This window comes from Notothenia rossii, assembly GCF_949606895.1.
Source record: "Notothenia rossii genome assembly, chromosome: 5".
Classification (NCBI taxonomy): Eukaryota; Metazoa; Chordata; class Actinopteri; order Perciformes; family Nototheniidae; genus Notothenia; species Notothenia rossii.
The window spans coordinates 14,329,699-14,351,129 of record NC_136903.1 but is presented as its reverse complement, the minus strand read 5'-3'; the positions used below and the strand labels follow the sequence as shown (position 1 = coordinate 14,351,129).

Here is a 21,431-nt window from a genome sequence, read left to right as displayed (position 1 = left end):
CCTGATTTAACCGAAAACTGAAGATATTAATCAACTGAGTGTATGAATGTAGGTCCATAGCTATCATTGCCCATCAGTGTGGAGCTATAAAATCAATAGTAGTTAGGACTTTGTTTATATCGATTGCTTCTTTTGATTGCTTTTCTCTCTTGATAGTCAGGGGAGGACTTTGGCACCTGTCCCACTCTCGCTGTCATTTGTGTTGGCAAGCATTGCACTTGTTCACAGAAAGCTTGAATCAGATTTTAGTGCTAAGGCTGCAGAAAGCACAACAGAGATGGAAAGGGGGGGAAACTAGAGTCTTTAATGCACCCGGTGCCTTTGTGTTTAGTGGGAGTTCTTTTTCTCTGTTCATCATCAACACCGCATCCCATTGCGAAGCAGCAGTGTTTACAGCATTGCTTAAAGCTGTAGGGAGATGCATTAGTCCATCTGTTCTAACAAACAAATCCTATTATTATTCACACCACTAATCTCATACAACCAACTACTCTGTGACTTTTCTGTGTTGTACTTAAAGACACAACCTTGGGCATTAATGATAATAAATATTACTTGTCACTGTCACCTTTCCCAGGGGATGCGCCGTCCTTGCAATGTGTGCTTTATATGGATCAATGTTGAGATGATCCTCAGTATGCAGCTTGTTTGTCATGTGCTTTTCACTCCATCATAAAAATGGGAAAAACATATTTTACACACAGCGCTCATGGTGCAGGGGGGATGCTAAACTGAGGTTGCTGTTTCTGTTTCACGAGCCTTGATTTAGGGAAAGATTGGTTTTTAATGCAGTATTTTTCCTGCCCACTCAGCTGTTTTGAAAAATGTTAAAGGAATGTTTGCTGCAGAGGCTATAACCAGGTGAGTTGCAGAGAAGCTTAGAGTATAACAGCAGGAGCAGATGCAACTAAGCCAAGATGAAAAGCACAATTAAACAAATGACTCTATAACAGATCAGGATCGCTCCCCAACTGGGTGCTGAGCTTTGCCTTGGTCAAAGTCTTAATCTCTTATTTGTTCTGCTCGCCCCATCCCACATCTAAAATCCCATCCTTGGCTGCAGTCTGCCGTGGACAGAGGCACTCCCCCCCTAACCAGCACCAAAAAAAGCCCCAGCGTAAGCATTTATTCGCTGCTCAGTCTTCGGAAAGTGCTGCAGATGCATTTACGGAGAGAGCAACTGCAGCTGAATTAACCAATCTGCATATTCAGGGCCGGTTAGAGAGAGATGGTTCCCGTGTGTTGAAGGCGTGGAGGTGGAAGCCGGACCTGAGTGAGACACACTACAAGGCCTTTGGAAAGAGACGGAGGGGAGGGGGAGCAGAGCGTGGGGGGTGGGTGCAGGAGATGTATCACGACTACAGTAGGAGGCCTTATTGGAAGGAGGGGGAGGGGGCAGCAGCTGATTTTCTTTTTGGTAAGACAGGTCTGTTATGTAACACAGTCGCATGGATGATTTTTTTTTTTTGGTCCTTAGGTTACAAGCTTGGGGGAGGGTTGGAGGTGATAGAGGGGGTTTGTGTGTGACACTTAGGTGGAGCTGGTCATGTGTGATGCATGTGAAGGTTGCGTGTTTGATCTCACAGGCTGTGAGGAGGGGGTGGCAGATGTTGAGTATATTTCTGGAGGCTCTGACTCAGGAGCATTGGCTGCCTATGTGTCCTCTGATGAGACATATGGCAGGTAACTGTAGGCACTCTGCAGTGTGTGTGTGTGTGTGTGTGTGTGTGTGTGTGTGTGTGTGTGTGTGTGTGTGAGTGTGTGTGTGTGTGTGTGTGTGTGTGTGTGTGTGTGTGTGTGTGTGTGTGTGTGTGTGTGTGTGTGTGTGTGTGTGTGTGTGTGTGTGTGTGTGTGTGTGTGTGTGTGTGTGTGTGTGTGTGTGTGTGTGTGTGTGTGTGTGTGTGTGTGTGTGTGTGTGTGTGTGTGTGTGTGTGTGTGTGTGTGTGTGTGTGTGTGTGTGTGTCTTGTAGCAAAATGTTGAGTTTGCAGCCACTGCAGCAGCAAAAATAAATTCAATTGAAAGTGGGTAATTGCTATGTTAATATTTAATGCGTGATTATTCAGTGTGTTTAATGGTGACTGTTCAGTTTTACATTATATCCATTAGTCAGGACGCCCTCAAATGGATTTCCTGTTGCTTTCAGTAACAAAGTTGGATCAGAATACGCGCTCATTCATTTCTCAAAGGATGCCATAAACCGCAGAGACCTTGGTTGTCGAAGATCTGAAGAAAATGACTGGTGCTTCTGAATTGTTTTTATGGTCGGGCTTGTGTCTCCCATCTACAACAAATCATTTTGAAGAGAGAACACTCAAACCCACATAAATCTCAACAACTCTATTGACTTTCGGGCATGATTTATGTCAGGAGAAGAGACCTGGGCGGTAAGCACCACCCGGAGCCGAGGAATAGTGACAATGTAGAACTTAACCAACTTCACATACAATATTTCCCAGTCCAATAATAATTTACAAGCTTTCATTATAATGTAGGCTTATTTTTTAGGAGGGCTTGATGCTATCCCCCAATTTCAGCCCTTGAGTGTGGGGTCAAGTGAAGGACAAGCAACATGATGATGTAATGTTTGTAGGAATCAAGATGGAGGCCTTGGTGGGGAAGTCAAGCATGAAGAATGAAACACCGGGAAGGTTGTCCCTTAAGACAAGTTAATCAATCGCAGGATCTGATGCCCTCAGTCGTGGTCGCTCTCTAGATTACTTTTTCCTGTGATGGATTATCATCAGGTGACCATGAAGTGTTTTTGTGGGGGGTATATTTTGTATTAATTAAAATGACATTTTACAGGTGGCTATAGATTTACCTACATTTATCTGCTGTCTCAAACAAATATATAACATTATATCCAGGATTGGACATCTCTTTATCCAAAATATGAATGTAGATTGTTAATTAGGGCTGCAACCAAAAATGTGTGATGATAATTTCCTTATTTATGTATTAGTTGTTTCGTCTATACTTTTTAAAAACATCTTTAAACACAATGCCCACTTTTTTCTGAATTATTCAAAACCAAACATTTAATTTACAATAATATACATTTGATTGAACCTGGAAATTGTCCCATTTAAGAAGCTGGTAGCACAAAGATGAAGGTTTTGCTTGTGATTAAAACCATAAGTCGATATCCAAATTATCGACGAGTAATTCTCTGTGAATTGACTAATTAATTAATTGAATTATTGTTTCAGTTCTCCTATTTCTATCAGAAATAAAATCGTAATTACCTTAATGAGCAACATGCAATGTGATGTAAAAGCTGATCATTTGAATTACAAATCAGACAATACTGGTTTACATGTTATTAAACTAAACATGTCACAACCCAACAGAGATCCATTAAGAGTCAAATGTATGAACACACAAACAAATTCAAAGCACATTTTATTCCCATGTGCTATATTTGGCTAACATGCTGTGTTTGAAAATGAATAATGGAAGAAGTGTACATGTTGTGTATTGAGAAATGTGTGTGTCTGCTGTGTTAGTGTGTGAATCACGCAGCCTGCTGTGATGCTGGACATGTAGGATGTGTGTTGATGCCCAGAGAGTCGCCATATGCTGTTTAGACTCAGGAGCATCCCATCACGGCAGACCCGTGGGTGAACAACCTCGGCTCCTTCTTGTGTCTCTCTCCATCAGATCACGCGTGCACCATAAGCCACCCAGGGTTGAAATCAAGCAAATTCACTTTCCTCACGCTTGTTTCACGCCACATGAATAATTCTTCTTATAGATTTCCTCTTGCCGGGCTGCAGACATGCACCATGCTCGACACAGATACATAATGTTCATCTGGAGTCCTGCAGAGGGCAGAGTTTTACTACCTATATGTCCAGGAACACAGAGAAACATCCATGTCTGCATGGCTGATGCAATAACACAGAAAGGAGGGGTTGCATGTGCAGATGGGATTTTATGAATGTTCAGCTTCATGTTAATAAGAAAGGTGGGTTGTGCTGCTGCTTCAATGGGAAACACTGTGAAGACTCTTGATGCTCATCTGGTTGATGAAGTCCAGCAGGCATTCATTCAGTTTAACCTCACACTCCTCTGCTGTGCTGCACAGGGGGCAACCTTGCAGTGTTCCCCACATAATAGTGGTTTCCTATTATATTCATCAATGGGCCCACCTGTAGTTGTGATGAAAAATTAATTTCCAGCTGAGTTGAGAAGCGTTGAAGATTTATGGCATTGTCTGGCTTCCCTCCGCAGTGCGGTAAATTACCCCTGGGTCATTTTTCTCCCTTTTTCATTCCTGTCTCCCTTAACCCCATCACCTGCCCTCCACAATGCCCCTCGGCCCGGTCCGAAGAGAGCACCTGAACCCCCCCCCCCCCCCCACCCCACCAATGCCTCTAATTGCTTTCCTCTCATCCTGACCAAAGGGGCTCTCTTGGGAAGAAGCAATGAATAGATAACCTCTTACTAATCCAAAGTAATGTAGAGGTCTGCTTAATGGAAAATTAAAAAAATATACAGCCACTTCCTTAATAATTTAACTGGTAGGTTGCATCATTTTATATTGTGCTTTTTTAAACAACATTTGAGGTTTTGGAGATGTCTATGTGAAAGGAGCTGCAGAGTATTTATGGTTAATTAACATAGATGATTATTCTGCAGTCATGGTTTCCAGCTGTCTGTGAAATCACAATCGCATTGATCAGGATCCTGCTGCTCTAAAAAGCTTTTATTCCCTTCCCTTTTATTAGCTTCATGATTACTGCTGCAAAATGGTGTAGTCTTCAAAAGCAAAATGATTCCTAACTCACTATTTTGCAATAAAAGACCTCTCTGTCATACGCGTATCCACATTAACTGATTGGAATTGTTCATCTTTATTAGCATTAGTGCTTCCTCTCCTGGGATAAACATACTTAGGCAATTGCTTCTTTGCAACTGTACATGATGCTGTAGTTTGATCCAGGGAGGATTTGGCGCTTGGAGGCCTGATGTCCCATGATACGCGGCGCCGGGATGTGAGGTCATTTCATGTCACATGCTATGTCTGAGCTCTCAAGCTGTTGGTGGGAAAAAAGGAGATAATGGAGATTACAGGTTCATTTGGGAATCTTGGAAAATATGTATTTCCTCCCTGTACATAGATTTAGATTTTATTTAAATATAGATTTTAGTTTGGGCAATCATCCTGTACACCTTTATTTGTAATCCTTTTTCCTACCTTATTGTAAAATACTAATCTAGTGCTATAAATGTTGCAAATTGATAGACAGATATTTTTTTATTTGGACACTTATACTAATTTAATAATTGAATTGCATCATACCCCCTCCGGCAGGTGCATCACAAAAAATGACAAACATTCATCTCTTTGCACAAAATATATAAACTATTCATTCCATCTGAATTACAAGAAAGAAAATCATAAAATAACTAAATTAGTCCTTTGCAAAAGCTGTTTATTTGCTTTAGTTGGCCCTTACATAACATCTGAGTGCACAAAATATGAAATTAAAGCCAGCTGCATTTAATTCAGAGTCTAAATGTTAAACTCCAGATTAAAGATTTGTAGGACAGGTGTTACAATCACATGCTGTAAAGTCAGCCGCTAATAAGCTGGACGGAGATCAGGAGGCTGCAGCCAAACTGTGCCTCCTGCATGCTGCAACTGCATTTCACTGCTGTACATCCTCAACTCTGCTTCACCGAGGTCACACTTCATTCCTCTATAAAGCACCTTTTGATAAGTGCTGACTTTACAAGATATCTTGTGCTTGCTGGATCACAGACCCTTGTCTCTGTCCTTAGCTCGGAATGTGCTGCACATAATAAATGTAATGGTGAGATATTATGATGACACCCCCTGTAAGGAATTTCTGTCCTGAGCAAATGGGTTGGCTGTCAAGTGAGTGTGCTGCTCTCTCATGGTAGAGGTCAGTGATACTGACAGAGGACGACACAGAAATCTCAGAAATACAAGCCTCTGTACAGTAGCCAGCTCACTCCCTTATGAGATTACCTTGATGTACTCCAATTTGTAAAACCAAAGACTGGATAACAAGATAAGTAGCACAAAGTATTGAATCTCATCTTGCAGCTTTGGCAACACGGAGTCACATAACAAAATCTATTCTCTCAGATTGCTTTTAGACAAAAGCATTTAATTTCCTCTGCTGCAGTGCTATGTTTAACGTCTGTCACGTCATTTGATAGCTGCAGTCATTAAAGCTCATAGATAGCCACACCAACCTTTGCTTAGTAGGCTGTTTTCCTGACCTGTGCAGCTGAGAGGGGACTCACTCGCCATCAGGGGCAGAGCACTCTAAAAGCCAACCTGCTGTGAATTTCTAATTTGCTTTCCCACTCGTGTGATTTGTTCTTGCAGTTATACTCTGGTTTGGATCCTGTCTGTGAGTTGAAATGTGCTGATGGGGGGAGAGGGCCTGCATAATTCTGTTGCACGGCATGTGAGACTCCCTCTGTGCTGTTGGAGCCAGTGATGGAAACACTGCTGTAGCATTAACAGAGGGTATTTCAAGGGCTTCAACAGAGATACATTAAGCAGCATAAACTCACATCAGAGCCAGTTTAGTTTCATGCAGACTGTAAACAACTTCACATTCATGCAGTTCCAGAGGGGGTGCATTCAGCTAGTTTTAATACCGCGATGCATGATGATTAATGCTGTCGTCAAACCGTCATTCGTGCTCAGTGACATATACTGTCCTGACACACTGCCAAAGGTTTGCATGTTATCACTATCACTGAACACTCAACAAAAACGTGGAGGTGCAGGTCACATTCACTGTTTTCAGAGCAGTTTTCTTGTTGCTATATTTACAACTGCTACTCATCATATTTTGTTTTTCCACAGGGTATATATGTTTTCCTTATTCTTATGACCTTGTACAACTCGCATTCTTCGATTCAAGAGGCCCCGGCCTCCCCCCTCTTCTCCTTCAGATCCTCCAATGAAATCTGCGGCAAGTCTCCCTACGTCAGCAACATTGTGGGACCTCTGTGCTCCTCCAGCATTACATTCAGCCCCTATCTTCTCCTGCGCTCATTAGTGCCAGAGGTAGAGGTGACAAGAACGGTCACACAATCTCAAAGTGATAAAATGCACAAGTAAAGGTTCTGCAAAGAATTAGGAACTTCTAGGAAAGGCTAGCACAAAAAAACTAAAGTGCATGCGATGGAGTCTTAAGAGTGGAGTTTGGTGCAGTGCACAATTTACATTCTACTGTATATTGATTAAATCCGTATACCCCATGGGAAGGAGTATTGAGCATCGTGACTGTAGGGTGGATTTTAGTTCTATCTTCTGCATTTTAAATGGCTTTATGCAGCATGTCATTACTACTTAAGTAGCCTAACTCAGCTTTCCCTGTAAGGAGTTTTGCGGTAGTTAAAAGTGATATCCGAATAGATTATTTTTTTCGCAACATCTTTCGCATTCAAATCAAAAAACATCAAAGTGAAATATCTTCCACATTAAGGGCCTCTAATCCTTATCCACCACAGCATATTTTGCAGGAAGTTATCATTTTGAAATAAATATAGTTCTCTTCTTTATGCACGTACACACACACACACACACACACACACACACACACACACACACACACACACGCACACGCACACACACACACACACACACACACACACACACACACACACACACACACACACACACACACACACACACACACACACAAAGGCACAAAGTGTTAAAGCAACTTGTCCTTGTCCAGCCTTTTGTCTCAGAGAATATTGAATCAATCAAACGCCTCAGTTTTGAAATTCGATCTGTGAAATCAATATTAAGGCTTTCCATACACGAGGAAGTTAATGTCTCAAATCAGTTTATTTTTAATTGACAAATAGATTAAATGCTTCAGAATGTGAAGAAATAATCAGGATGTCTGCTGTATCTGCTGAAAGTTTTCATACCAGGTGTAAATAAATAAGTATGCTTCTAGAAAGTTTGTTAAAGTATGCAGCGCTGTTCAGAACCTGGATGAAATATATTGTTAAAACAAATGTTCAAAGATGATCAAATAACGCTAAAGTTATAATATAAAGAACTATTTCAAACACCCCTCTCTTATGGTGCATGAGGGTAATGTAGTTTCACTCTCACTGCAAACAAAGCTCTTGATAGCTCTCTGATCCTCAAACCGATTTATTAGCTCTCTGTTTGATCAGGATGTCTGTTAAAAGCTCTTTAAAGATAAATTATAACCCCTTACGTCACTTGCAGCAAAGGCAAAGCTTACAAGGCTTTGTGTCCACTTAGGACTCTTAGGCCTTCTGCAGTCTAGCTTAAAAAATATATACTGCACTATTGGGGCAATAGATACAAAAATGGAACATGGAACAGGAAGTTATTTTAGTAGCCCATGTAAAGTTAACATATAGATTATTCAATATGTTTGGATATATTGTTGAATCTAAATCAAATCAAAAATATTTCTGGGTGATTAAGCTGTTAATTACTTTGCTGATCATCCAATTACCACCCACACTAAAAAAAAAGATGCTTATTGTTTTGCACAAAATTGACCAATGAAAATACTTTTATTAACCAAAACACAATGCAAATCTATTTTTCATTCCCATAGCTATGTCAATCCTACATGCCGGACTCCTGTCATCAGTCCACAAATCAAACATTAGTTGGTCGAAATATTTTTTTCACAACTCATAAACGTACCTACCCTAGAATTAACGTGGTTGTAATATTCGTTTCTCAATATTATGGTCTAATATGTGAAACTGTGATATTCCGCAGTGAGGATGCCATCAATGTGGACGATAAGCATGCATTGGGTCTTTACTGCAATGCAATGCAATAGACTTCTGCACCTTTTTTATTTTTATTTGGGCATTATTTTTGTTTTCCTTATTAATTTGAGTATTTCAAATGACACTATGATAACCGCCGCATCCATTCCTACATATAAATAGTGGGCTCCCCTGTTTTCTCGAAGAGCTGATAGCGCTTCCTCGGTGTATTTTCATCCTCTCCGATGAACGCTTGTTCTCACGCTGGAATGGCGCTTGATGCTGCTGCTGCGGTGCTGTGGACAGCCTCTTTCTGCAGCCTCTTTCTGCATCCCTACCCCTCCCCCCGCGGACAGATCGGAATGGTTTCTTCCAGGCGAACCTGTCACTGTCACCGCGGCGGTGACGGCAGCCGAAGTGTGAGAGCAGAGGGGGGGAGAAGCTTCATCCACTGCCTGCCATTGCAGTGCGGCGGCAGCTGCTCTGGAGCCACACCAGGAAGACCTTTTCATTCCCGTTTTCTGTCAGATTATCACAAGCACGCCGTGAGGAGGAGCATTGCTTAAACACAAGGTGAATGGGGTTTCTCGATCATTCTGTGAGTACGTTATTTGAGAGAGAGAAAGAGAGAGAGAGAGAGAGAGTAAGAGAGAGAGAGAGAGAGAGAGAGAGTGTTTCTCTGTAGCCGCAGGCGCTGACTGGATGTGTGTCTGCGGGAACGAGCGATAACCGAGGTAACTCCGCTCCCTCAGTGCTAGCGAACTGCATCTACAGTACGCGCAATGCTAGGTGTTTAGCTAGTTGCCCCAACATGCTAACGTTATCTTCTGGTTGAAAACGTGAATAACGGTGCCCTATTTCCGCGGAGCTTGCATAAGCGGCAATATGGAGTCACAACATGCCCTGCGGTGGAGCTGTCATCACCGGCTGTTCCCATGTCAAGTGCGCGGAGCGTCCAGGTGACGTTAACCGGGATGAGCTAGCCTAGCTGCGGGAACAAAATGTCGGCCAGCTAGGGGGTTGATTTGACCAAGAGGGTATAAAGGGGGCACAAGATTAATAAAGTGTCAGACTGAGAGAGGGAAAGCAGGGAGTGGTTTCCTGAGGTCAGCTGCTACACATATGATATCCTGGTTTTTAATGGAAAGGGAAGGTCAAGCGGTGGCTCACCTTTGTTTTGATGGTCCGTTTGTAAACCCAATGTGGGTCTTTGGTGAAGCTAGGTAGCAGTTGGCTAAAGTTAGCTTGTTAGTTTGGTGACACTGTACCAGCTGTCATAATAGCGTCATGTCAGCTGTGTTTTGGGGGTTTTCCCGTAGGCTAGCTTATAGCTCATCTATGATAAACATCTCACTATTTACATAAGGGATGGATACTGTTAACTTGAACAAATAGCACCAGTCATCACCTGTTGAATATTGTCAACACTGGACAGTATTGTTTTGTAGATAGTTATCGTTTTTCGTTACATTTGCTGTTAACTAGTCATAACTACAACTGGTATGGTCAAACAACATACAACATTCATAGTCTTTTCCCATTTATCTGATTTGCAAAAGTAAAGCATTATGAGCCCGGAGATGAATACCAGGTGTAAAGTAGATACTATCTAGCAGGTTTCAATATATGTACTCCTTTTAAAAGATACAAAAGAGATAAGTAAATACTGAAGTAATTTGAATGATGTGAGAAATAAACGATGAAAAACTTTGCCTGATTTGCATATACATGAATATTAAACGTATTTCACATCCTTGGGTTGGATTACATAATGTCAGAATCATGAATACTGTCCGGTATTAAATATGCTCTTAAAGTTGTCATTATGGCCTACCTCAACATTCATGTTTTATTCACTTACGTTGTGAATTATTAGAGGTAGATTGCTTGCTCATAGAATTGAGTTGTCTCTTGTTTTTCTTTTAGTTGTCTGGTTTCTATAATGGAGTGATATCAGGTTTCAAATTGAATGGACGCCAAATGACTACTTAAAGCATAAAGAAACATTACATTTCTTCTCTAACAATAAGATACATTCAATACAAAGTATAATTGGTATATCTTTCAATGAAAGTATCATGAATTAGTGGAGGTTATCTCTGTATTGTACTCTGTAAGAGCTTGAGTCAATGACTTCAATATGTCATCACTCGCCTCATGATAGAAACAGGTTTATGAAATTGAAGCTGAGCAGGTCAACAGATCTTTCAAATGAAGTGAGGTTGGTACACATATATATTTGTGGCAGCCATTAAGTGTTTCATTGCAAAATTAAACTGTTTTTTAAAAATTCAGATGGCAGTGTTAGACAGGGGATGGGTCTGAAAGCATGTCCCCTGAGACGAAGACAATATCTTGCAGCTCAAGGGCAGCCATACATGTTGGCCTGTAAATCATGTTGACCTAAGCTGTCATGGGATCAGCAGTCATCGTGCTTTTAAAGGACACATGTATTTGATATTTTGCCTACTTAAGTTCAAATTGACTGCAGTTTCGTAGTCCTGTGTATTTTAGAAACGGAGTGAAATAAGAGGCTTATCTCTTGCTGGTTATGTGGTTATAACAGACCTACATTACAGAAAAACTCACGAGACTGTATTACTGCATTATTATCAAATGTTGAGACTACTATATTGTTAAACCTTATCTATGCAAACACGTTCCAAACAACATGGCCTATTTTATGAATATAAAAGAGAATGTCCTCAGGTTTCACTTTGAATAGATTAGTGGTCTAACTGTGAGAAGGAAAACAATGCCTACATATTGGTGTGAGGATGTGAAGATAGCATGGGATAGTGATAGCCTTGAGGTGCCACTAGAATAAAAATGAAAATGATTTAATGACTTAGCCTTCACTCTCCTAAAGCACTATATCACTGCTTACACCAAAGATTATTATGTATAATTAGAATCACTCTGATATTTTCATCCAATGAGAGGTGTAACTTCGGAACGAGATGAACTTTTGACACTCCTTGTTTCGCCCTGCTTCAGCTAATAGATCTAATCCTTTTTTTTTTCAATTTAGCAGGATTTCTGTTCTGCTTTGCAGCCCAGTTTAATCCTGTCGCCCTCTTTAAGTCCACTCAAATGTTACTCTGCATTCTCTATTGGCTCAAGATGAATTATAAGTTAACTGGTTCCATAGAGAGTTAAATAGAGAAATGCCCAATAAAGTCACAGATCTCAGCATGTATATCATAAACTGACACTATATATTTTTGTGTTGCCTATTTTTTTTAAGCTTTACAAACAAACCATTGAAACAATATAATTCAAAGTAGAGACACCTACTGATAAACCTGGTCAATTACATATTTTGGGTCTGGATTTGAATAGTTGATATCCATCGATTTATCTTCTTTGGCTCCTTACATATTTTATACTACCTCGTTTTAGGCTAGTTTTTGGAGATGGTTTGAGTTGCTGAAAGATGAATTGATAGTTGCTTCAAACATTGAAAGGTCATTGCTTTGGTACATGGCCAAGCTAAGACTTCCTAGCAAACACTTCTTTAAAAATATGACATTAACCTCCATGTCCTGAACGTACAGTAGGTCTCTGTGTTAACAAATGGCACATATACATTATGTTTATAGCTCCAGTAATACAGAAGCTTGCCTGTGTAAATCAAGTCCATCGTAAATTCCTTTTTGAAAGGGGTGTGGAATTATCAGGATAAGGAGGCTTGCACAATCTCTCATCAATCACATTTCAACGTGAACCTCCTTTCTGGTATAGTGCAGAAACATCCCTTATCATCATGGCTCTTCATGGGCTGCGTCATCCTCATTTCAATCACAGTGACGGGGAGGAGGCGGGCTGCAGGTCAGAGGCTCAGCTTATCAGCACATTCCTGCCTTCTTATGTGCTCCGTGTGGGGCACTGATAACTTCCTGATTTCCAGCTCCATGTGCTCTGGCTATGATCACTGACTACAGCCCACAAATCAGTCCACAAATAGACTCAGGGTTTGAATTAGATTATTTTCTTTTGTGGGAAATTATCCGTGAAAATCCACACTGTAATAATGACAAATGATAACACAACATGGATTGTGAAACGTGTTATAAAAAATGAAAAGCAACAGAGTATGTGCCCTTCAAAAGGTGGGATTCTTCTTGTCTGAGGAACCTGATGTACCAGGTCTACACTGTTGGACAGAAACTGTTAGCATCACTAATATGACAGCTATCTTTGTAATGAAAGCAAATTATCATACTGGCTAAACAAAAATCTAATACTCAATGTTTAGCACATCAAGTAATGTTTGCATTGCTGCCGCTGGCATCCTCGTTTTTTAAATTGAAACCTCATCGTAGCTGGCTCAAAGTAGTGCGACATTGTGTATTTTTCAAAGCAGCTTTGATTGTTTTTTTATTAGGTATCTGTGTTTTCAAGACAATTTCTGCAAGACAGTGTTTGCCGTTTGGTCCGATGGACTGCCTATTGGACTCATCCTGCACATATTTTGCCACTCCAGACAAACATTAGACCTTTACATAAACATTAACATGTGTGCAATGGTAGCAGATCTTTGAAGCTTGGATAGAAACTCCAGTTTTCTGGACTACATTTATTTTTGAGGTTCTTGATAATTAAATAAATGTGCTGGAAAAGAGATGAGAAGGAATGAGCATATTTATTTATTTCACAGATCGTAATCTCACACCTTTGCATTCGGTATTCAGGCATGTGGTATTAAAAGAAGACGTAGTAGAGGCTTAGCTTCTGACTTGAAGCGTTTAGCAGCTTGAGTTCCCTACATGCCACTTCAGCTTGATGTAGAAATAATTCATTTGGAGGCTGATAGGGAGAAGGTGGTGGAGAAAGCAAACTATGTGTGGAATCTGTCACAACTCTCAGGCTCCGCTCTGTGGGATGTAACTTGTTTCTTTAGCCAGCTGTGATTGGGTGTCTTTCAGGCTTGTCCAACTCAATCATTATCCCGACTGATAAGGGGATGTCATGACCCACTGGCCTTGATTTGGTGTTAGAGCCACGTTCTACCTTAATGATGAATCTGGGCTAAATGTTTGGAAAAAGAAAACAACCTATTTGTGTTCAAATCAACCTTGATGGTTCTTTTTGTGACATTCTATAACAGGTTGGCAGACCAGAATGGTTTATTTTGGGTTATTTCTTATCTATTTATCTACCTTTCATTTCAATTTGTGTGTTTGTTGCATATTTTCACTGTGAAGCATTTTGTCTTTTACAACAACATGTGTAACAACAACATGTAAACACCTTCTCAGCACACTGCGGTCTTGTTGGTGGTCCTTGCTGGTTTACCTCCATGCTGGAGGACTGAATGACAGGGTATGCAAATCATGCCCTTACATAAAGTTTTAATAAACTGTAATAACAGCCTCATAAATGTCAGGAATATGATGAGGAGCAATCAGTGTATTACAGGCAGTAAGGGATGTTTAAGTGCATGAGGTTGAGTGGATAGTTTATAGTTTAATGTCAAACTAAGGCGCCCTGAGCGGCTTTGTAACCTTCCGATCATGTCGGGCATTAATATGAGGCGGGCAGTAAAATGTTGCTCACCGACTACGATGTGCATTCGTTTTTCTTGTCTTGCTCTCACCGGTCTCAGCGCGACCTGGGACAAATTGTAAAGATAAGGACGGCCCAGCCTCAAATATCAACTCATGTATTTTGTTATGGTGGTGAAGGAAAATGTAGTTCTTCATGGACAACAGGCGGCGCCTCGGTACGAATGCTGTTGGCACATACTGCATATGCTTGGAGTTGCCTCAGGGTGAATTCACAATCTTGTGCAGCCAGCCATGCAGTATGCCACTCACTCTATAGAAACAGACATCTTCACAGTAACGGGGTAAGATGATACCAATATAAACACTCCTGAAACTTTGTCTAAGTGTTTCCACTAAATACTGTTTGATAATAACCAAGATGTTTCCCACTGGAGGGAGCAATGCTCTTGGCTTGTTTTCTGTTTTGGTCTAAACTGCACTGCAGTAAGCTTTTTCCGAATAAAGCTCCTGAAGTTCACACAACAAACACCATTCCACATTGGGATGGGGTCTATAAAGTAGTGAACAGTTGCTGGAGGGGATATTAAATGCAAGCTGTTGAGCTTATTCTCCTGTAGAACAGTTTAACATCTTGTACTAATTTGAAAGATAAAAGAACAAAATAACTATTAGCTCTGCTCACATTAAAGCTGTCCTGAGAAACATGCAGTATTGTGTTGCCCTACAGATCGTATAATCCTCAGAATGTCCTTCCTCATTGTACCTGGATTGTTACACAAGTCACATGTGCCTCTTTTTATCTCATCCTCACTTTTCACTTTGGTTGTTCATTTAATTGCTTTATTAGCAACCTGTTTGTGTTGGAGGTCATATGTATTAGTGTTGGTGTAGTTGGGGTTTAGGAAGCATGTCCTCCTTGTGTGTTGTATATGATTAACTGTCATTTTGACGGACAGTAATCCTCGATGGGATGTCACTGACATGCTGAGCATAATGTATGCATGCAATGCAGCACACCTGGGGGTGGAGGGGCGTATTAATGTCCCACATGCAAAGAGGTTGGATGATTCCTGCTCCGGCTCAACACGGCGCCTCAGGGGTTAAGTCCGATACAGCAGTTTACACTGCGGATGGATGCTAGTAGAGAGGAGTCCCATGCTGTAGCGGAACTGCAGATCCTACACAGATCGCTGCCAAGCCAGAGGGGATTTGCTCCGATCCCATGAGCGTTTAAGGGGAGAGTTGGAGCGAGGAAAACATTTTGAAGAAAATGATGTTGGGAGAGGACACAGAGGTTTGCAGAGCAGAGGAAGCTTTAGGGTATCGCTTCGGGTTGTGTTTGTTAATCCCTCACCTGTGGTCGTAATTTCAGTTGTTTCCGAGCCAAGGAAAGAGAAAGGAAAGAAAGGCGGGGGCAGGTTCCTGCGAGCACTGATTGGTGCGGTTAAACACTGAGGCTGCTGCTGCTGATGTTCGTCTGCAGGAATCTCCTGCTGGATTAACCGAGGAGTCGCTTCTGTTTGTGTTCTGTAGTCACCAGGATGAACTCGTGTAAGTACGTCTGATCCTCAATGCATCAGGATTTATCTGAATATTTAAGCAACGAATCAAAAAGATGAAAGGAAATTAGGTAGAAGTCTGCTTTACTGATGCTGTTAAATAATGCACGTGTGTGTCTTTGATGGCTGTAATGGTTTGTAATTCAGTTTGATGTCAGAGGTAATAGGTTTCATCCGTTAACCTTCCTATCACGCATGCTTTGCTGCATCCCTCCCACTATCTGCTCCCCATTAGAGGATCCACAGCACAGTGTCTAACCATGTTGTATGTGCAGAGTGTCACTTCTCTCTCAGGGGACCCCCGACTGGTGCTAGGCATGGGCCCTCATTAGCATCTGAATATGTTTTAGGGGAGTTTTAGCAGTTGTCAGCACTCCCCAGCACATCGTTTTCAATTCCTGAAGTGATCAATCATCTCATTCTACTTGTTTGCTGCTTCACTGCCAGCAGCCACAGTGGAGTGTGATCCTGTTGTTTTCTGTATTTGGCCGCAGTGCCACTTCCATACTGTCCTAAAAGTATCCTTGTTTTGAGTAAGCAATGTGTTGCATAGCTGCTGTGGTGGCGTTTTAATCCTTGTCTTAATAGCCACCTCTATCGGGGTTGTGGTTTCTCTTTCTCGTGTTTTTTTTTCTCTTTGTTTCCAAACAAAATAGCGGAGAACGCGGTTGAGTCAGATGAGCTTTAAGCGTTAGTCCAGACGGCATAAACAGCAGGACACATTTCTTCGCTTCATACTAAATCACAGTCTCCAAAAGAACAAAAGACTTTTCCGTTTCCCCGTCTCATCAACCTCAGCTGTGTCCTATCAACCTACCATATATAGGCATACAGCCATGCACGTGACACTGACGCACATTTCCTAACAAATAAGTGAGCCTTAAATGAATACATTTTAAAACCATAGTGTGACTCACAAAAAGACCTGATTAATTAAGAGTTGAATCTCATTTATATTATTATTAAGCCTAACATTCAGACAATAATAACAAAAGGAAAATGGCTCTAACAGTTGCTTAATTTAAATGATACATTACATTTTAAGATTTTCTAGAGGGAGTACGTGCACTAAAGTCTTTAATAACTTCTGGAAAACCCTGCCATTACCACGGTTTAAACTTTCTACAAGTTATCTTCTTAAGTTGATTTTGTTTGAGCTAAACCGCAACATTGAGTACTTGAAAATGTTATTCAGTCCCACTGTTTGTAAAATACAGTTATCTATATAATATCCCAGCTTCCTGTATTTCCATATCTGCCCTGCACTGGCACTGTAAAGGCTTTGTGAAAGTGATCGACGTCCCTTTGTTCTCCTCAGGCCTCACAGACAAATCCAACAAATAGAGAAAGTAAATGGTTTCTCTATGCTGCACTGCATCATTTGTTTCAGTCAGTCTGTGGCGTTTAATTCAACATGAGATGTATAAACGTACTCCAGTGTTCATGCTGCACATTTCCCTTAAACCTCTCTGTTGCAGCATCACAACGGCAGAATTAATGAAAGCTATTTTTAGCTACTCTTGTCCCAGAGCGGTCAAAATTGAATACGGTTCTGCCTCACCCCTAAACCATGCTACAGCACTACATTTATTCTCTGTCAGAGAGTTGAGCACCCCACCATAGTGCCTCAGCTCCCTTTTCGGAAGAAAACGATTTCGTTTTTCTGCTGAATAGAGAGTTGGGGAGCCAGCTCTCTTTAATTTTAATGAAACTCCAAAGTGAATACAAAATGAAACACTACCTTAGCTTCCCTCTTCTGGGGTCGTGTTGGGTATTGTGATGACTCACTGTACATAAAAGATTTCCCTCTCCAGGTTGAGATATTCTTCTACTTTCTTTTGGTGCAGATGTTTACCTCACGCCACATATGCATTAATCCCTACTTGTAATATATCAAAGCAGTTGGATACATTAGTTAGTTTCTGAGGGTCATCTGTTTCTATGTGTTTGTATTAGCTACAGTACAGAAATCTGGAGACGGATGAAAGAGATGTGAGGCTAGCTTGCAATGCGATCCCAAAGATCAGCTCCCTTTACTGTTTTAACAGCCAAATCTGCAATTGAAAAGAACTGTCAAAAGACAAGTATGCTGCCAAAGTGGCTGGTAGACTTGCCAATAGTCGCCAAACAGCAGGTATTATTTGATTGCGATTGATTGAAATGGTCCTGCCAGGTCACACAACTACTTGTTTTTGTCATTGCTTCATTTGAAATCAGTGCCTTATAGATTACTTTGAATAACTGACTGCCTATTACCAGGTACCAAATACCAGTTTGGCCATATTTGACAAAGATACAGTTGAAATGATCAGTATCTGGATTCATTTAGGAATAACCTTTTGTATTTTGCAGTACACAGTTAAATCATTTGTGTACTTTAGCCATTTTTAAGGCAAATATTCCAACAGTTATTTGGTTGCAGCTTTTCCAATGTGACTATTTGCTAACCTTCTCTGATTTGTGTACGGTAACTATAAACTGAATATTTTGGGGTTTTGGATTGTTGGTCGGAACAAAACAATACTTTGTCAATGAGGACTTTGGGTAAATGTGATCTGCATTTGTTCACCATTAACATGTTATGGACTTAATGTTAAAGCAAGACAATGGTTTGCACATCTAAATATAATGAAAGTAACAATCAAAATACAGTATCATTTCAAACCAAGAGTGCAAAACCCATTCGAGAAAACAAAGAACTTGAACCAGTGAGCTTTTGCAAGTTTTGCTAAAAACATCAAACTCAAGGGAAAATAAGTTATACTTTATCAGAGTAGTTTCTGATCAAATTTCAGTCTAGAAATAAATAGCCTAATCATCTCCACAATCATTTCTACTCTACCATTATGGAACACAATCATTAGTTGCGGCCCTAATTTGATTCATGAGGTAATTAGTGGTTTAAACTGCTGATGTGAGAGGGTTTCTTTGACAGACATGCTTTAATAGTTTGTTCTGCTGAGCAATAAAGCCCATCTGTATGGGTTTATTGAGGAATTGTGTCATTAACAGTCTGTGTATTGAGTCCACAAAGTCCATTTTTGACCACAGCTTTCCTGTCCTCTCTGCCCTCAGCTGTGTGATCCATCTGTGTTGTAGTGCTGGCTCCAAAGTTCCCTGGTTGTAATCCCCCAAGCATGACCCAACCAACATGGTGCGTCTCCACTGAGCAGCGGCTGCCAGCCCTGGCTCTGGCTTGTGGCATGAAGCTTCTGTTGGCACCGGGACTTTGTGGCCATAAAGGGCGTACACAGCAGGGCCACAAAAACTCATCAGTCTCTGGATGCTGACACGACTTCAGTACAAACTGTACACAGAGCAGTGCAGAGTGGACTCAAACGCTGGCTTTTATGTTGTTTACTTGACTTTTGAGATTAGTGTCCCTGGCTCTGAATAGGGCAATAAAGTGTTGGATTGGTTGTAGGGTTGAAGACAAAATGCCATGTGTGTATAGTATTTTGATTTGATTGTGCTGCCAGTCATGTATCTTTGTTAATTCCTACAGTACAGATATCAGTACTTTTGAGGCCATGGAGCCTTTTGTGTTGAATGTGTTAGGATACACATTTAGTAACTAATAAAGAGTGCTTATTTAAAATGCGAAACAAAACTTTTGTTTTAAATTAATTCAGCCGTCTTTTTTTTAAACCTCCCACACACATTTGAGAGGAACCTTCAGACACGGCCTGAAAATGTCAGGCCACTCGAACAACACCACACTGTTCCCCCTCTGTTACCAGAGCAACAAGCTCTGCTGGAGGAGAAAGCAAAATGACATCCCTTCAAAGTGAAAGGTGTGTGTGTGGGTGTTCTGTTTTCCCTTCCTAAAATTCTGTTTAGTTTTAATTTATTTTCCACTTCCTTCTGTTTTGCCTCATTTGGGATTTAACATTCCATTAATTGTATGGAGATGTATTTGTATTGGATCAGAAAGTTTGCATTCTCTAATCATATTTCCCAACAACACATTTCTCACAACCCGGCTGCAACACAAAACTTTATACGTTTGTGTGTGCGCTGCATAAATGCTAATAAAGAATGTCAGGAAGTAGGAATGTCAACTGGAAACCAGCACCTCTCATAACTTTGCAGTTCAGTGGCACACCATCTTTAAATGTAGAGGAAATGTGGGAGTTCTCTGCATCAGCGTTTCCACAGCGCTGATGAAGAAGATACGGGTATAAATCTTCTTCCCCCGAATACAAAACTTCCTGCCCCTGTTTTCAGCCGTCTTGTTAATATTCAGATGTCTTTTTTTTCTCTCGGAAGTGAGGAAGTGTATTCAATATAAAAAGCCAGGGGGGGTTTCCCTGTGCAAACTTTTGTCCCCCCCCCCCCTCCTTGTGTGAATCCAACCATAGGCTGCTTGAGGAGTTTGAGACTGTTGCTGCCAAAGCTCCAAACGTCCGGGGCCACTTGTGCCGATGCATTCAGTCACCTGTATCCAGACACGGGCTAACACTTGGCACTTAGCCGATAGGTCGAGACAGACATGAGGGCGACGTGCTGAAGGGTCTGGGGGGTCAAACAATAAACAGGACGGCAGCAGCCAGCTAAATTACATCCTTAGACTTTTCTACCATACATTGACGTTGCTAAAGATAGCCCACGTTGAAGACATTATCTCCCTGAAAAGTGTTTCCATTTGCCTGTGACTCGTATTCACTTGAACTGGTTGGCCCTACTTTACCACATTGTTATGGTGATGTGCAGATTTATCTTCAACGTTCGATGTTTGGGGTTTGAAGCTGCTAACAAGACGTTTGATTAACAAATGTAAGAACAATGTTGATAATGGAATTGTAAACACACGACACGAGATATGTTTTTCCATTTGTATGAAATGGCTGAAAAAGCAACTTTTTCTGTTAACCTAGTAGTGAAAGGGTTGCCCATTAGGAATATATTCTAAAAACCTTTAGCCTACCCCTTGATGCCAATATTTATTGTTGTTTATAATCTTTTTATGCATTCATTTTGGAAAATAAGGAATAAAATAATCTCAGTAAGGACCAAAATAAATTACTACTACTACTAAAATGTTGTCAGCTGAGAGTTCGAGCACTAGAAGTGATGCTGCCTTTAATGTAACGTTCATCTCCCTCCGCTCAACTCTCATTGCACTTTAATGTGCCGCAACATGAGATCACTCTTCCCAACGAGTCCTGGAAGTGTTGGAGGTGTCAGAGAAATTACCGGCAAAGCAGGAGGGAAATGTGCGACAGTCTCACCCATTTAAGGTCGCACTCGTCGGATCAATTCACATGACAAATGGGGTTCATTGCATTAAGTTGCTGTGATGTGGGTTGTAATTTCCCCCAGAGCAATGGGCCTGCTAGTATTTTATACGCAGTCATTGAATGTCTAATGTGTCGTGAGATTGTGGTGGAGGTGAAATGATATAAAAGGAGAGATAGGATAAGAAGTGGGATGCAGAGGACACTGTTGACCCAACAGCTGAAGGAGGCGACCTTCATGTCATCCTCTTTGGCGTTCATGTAACGGAGGCTGTGCTTTAATTCAAAGACTGTCAGTGTGACCTCATTGTACCTAGCAGGGTTTAATCAATCAGAATCAGAAACAGCTTTATTGCCA

The 21,431-nt window shown here is 41.0% G+C and overlaps 1 protein-coding gene across 9 annotated transcripts in view; it reads left to right on the top strand.

Moving 5' to 3' along the window:
- tjp1b (tight junction protein 1b) overlaps positions 1-21,431 on the top strand; it is a 54,438-nt gene that overhangs the window by 9,851 nt on the left and 23,156 nt on the right. The window contains exon 1 of one of the 9 annotated variants that reach the window (XM_079684062.1): positions 9,200-9,340. The exons of 7 other annotated variants lie outside the window; for them this stretch is intronic. The gene's annotated coding sequence lies outside the window, so the exon portion shown is untranslated. Of the gene's footprint in view, positions 1-9,199; positions 9,341-15,810; positions 15,829-21,431 lie in introns of those variants that run through there. One more of the 9 variants, XM_079684063.1, reaches the window with a different exon arrangement.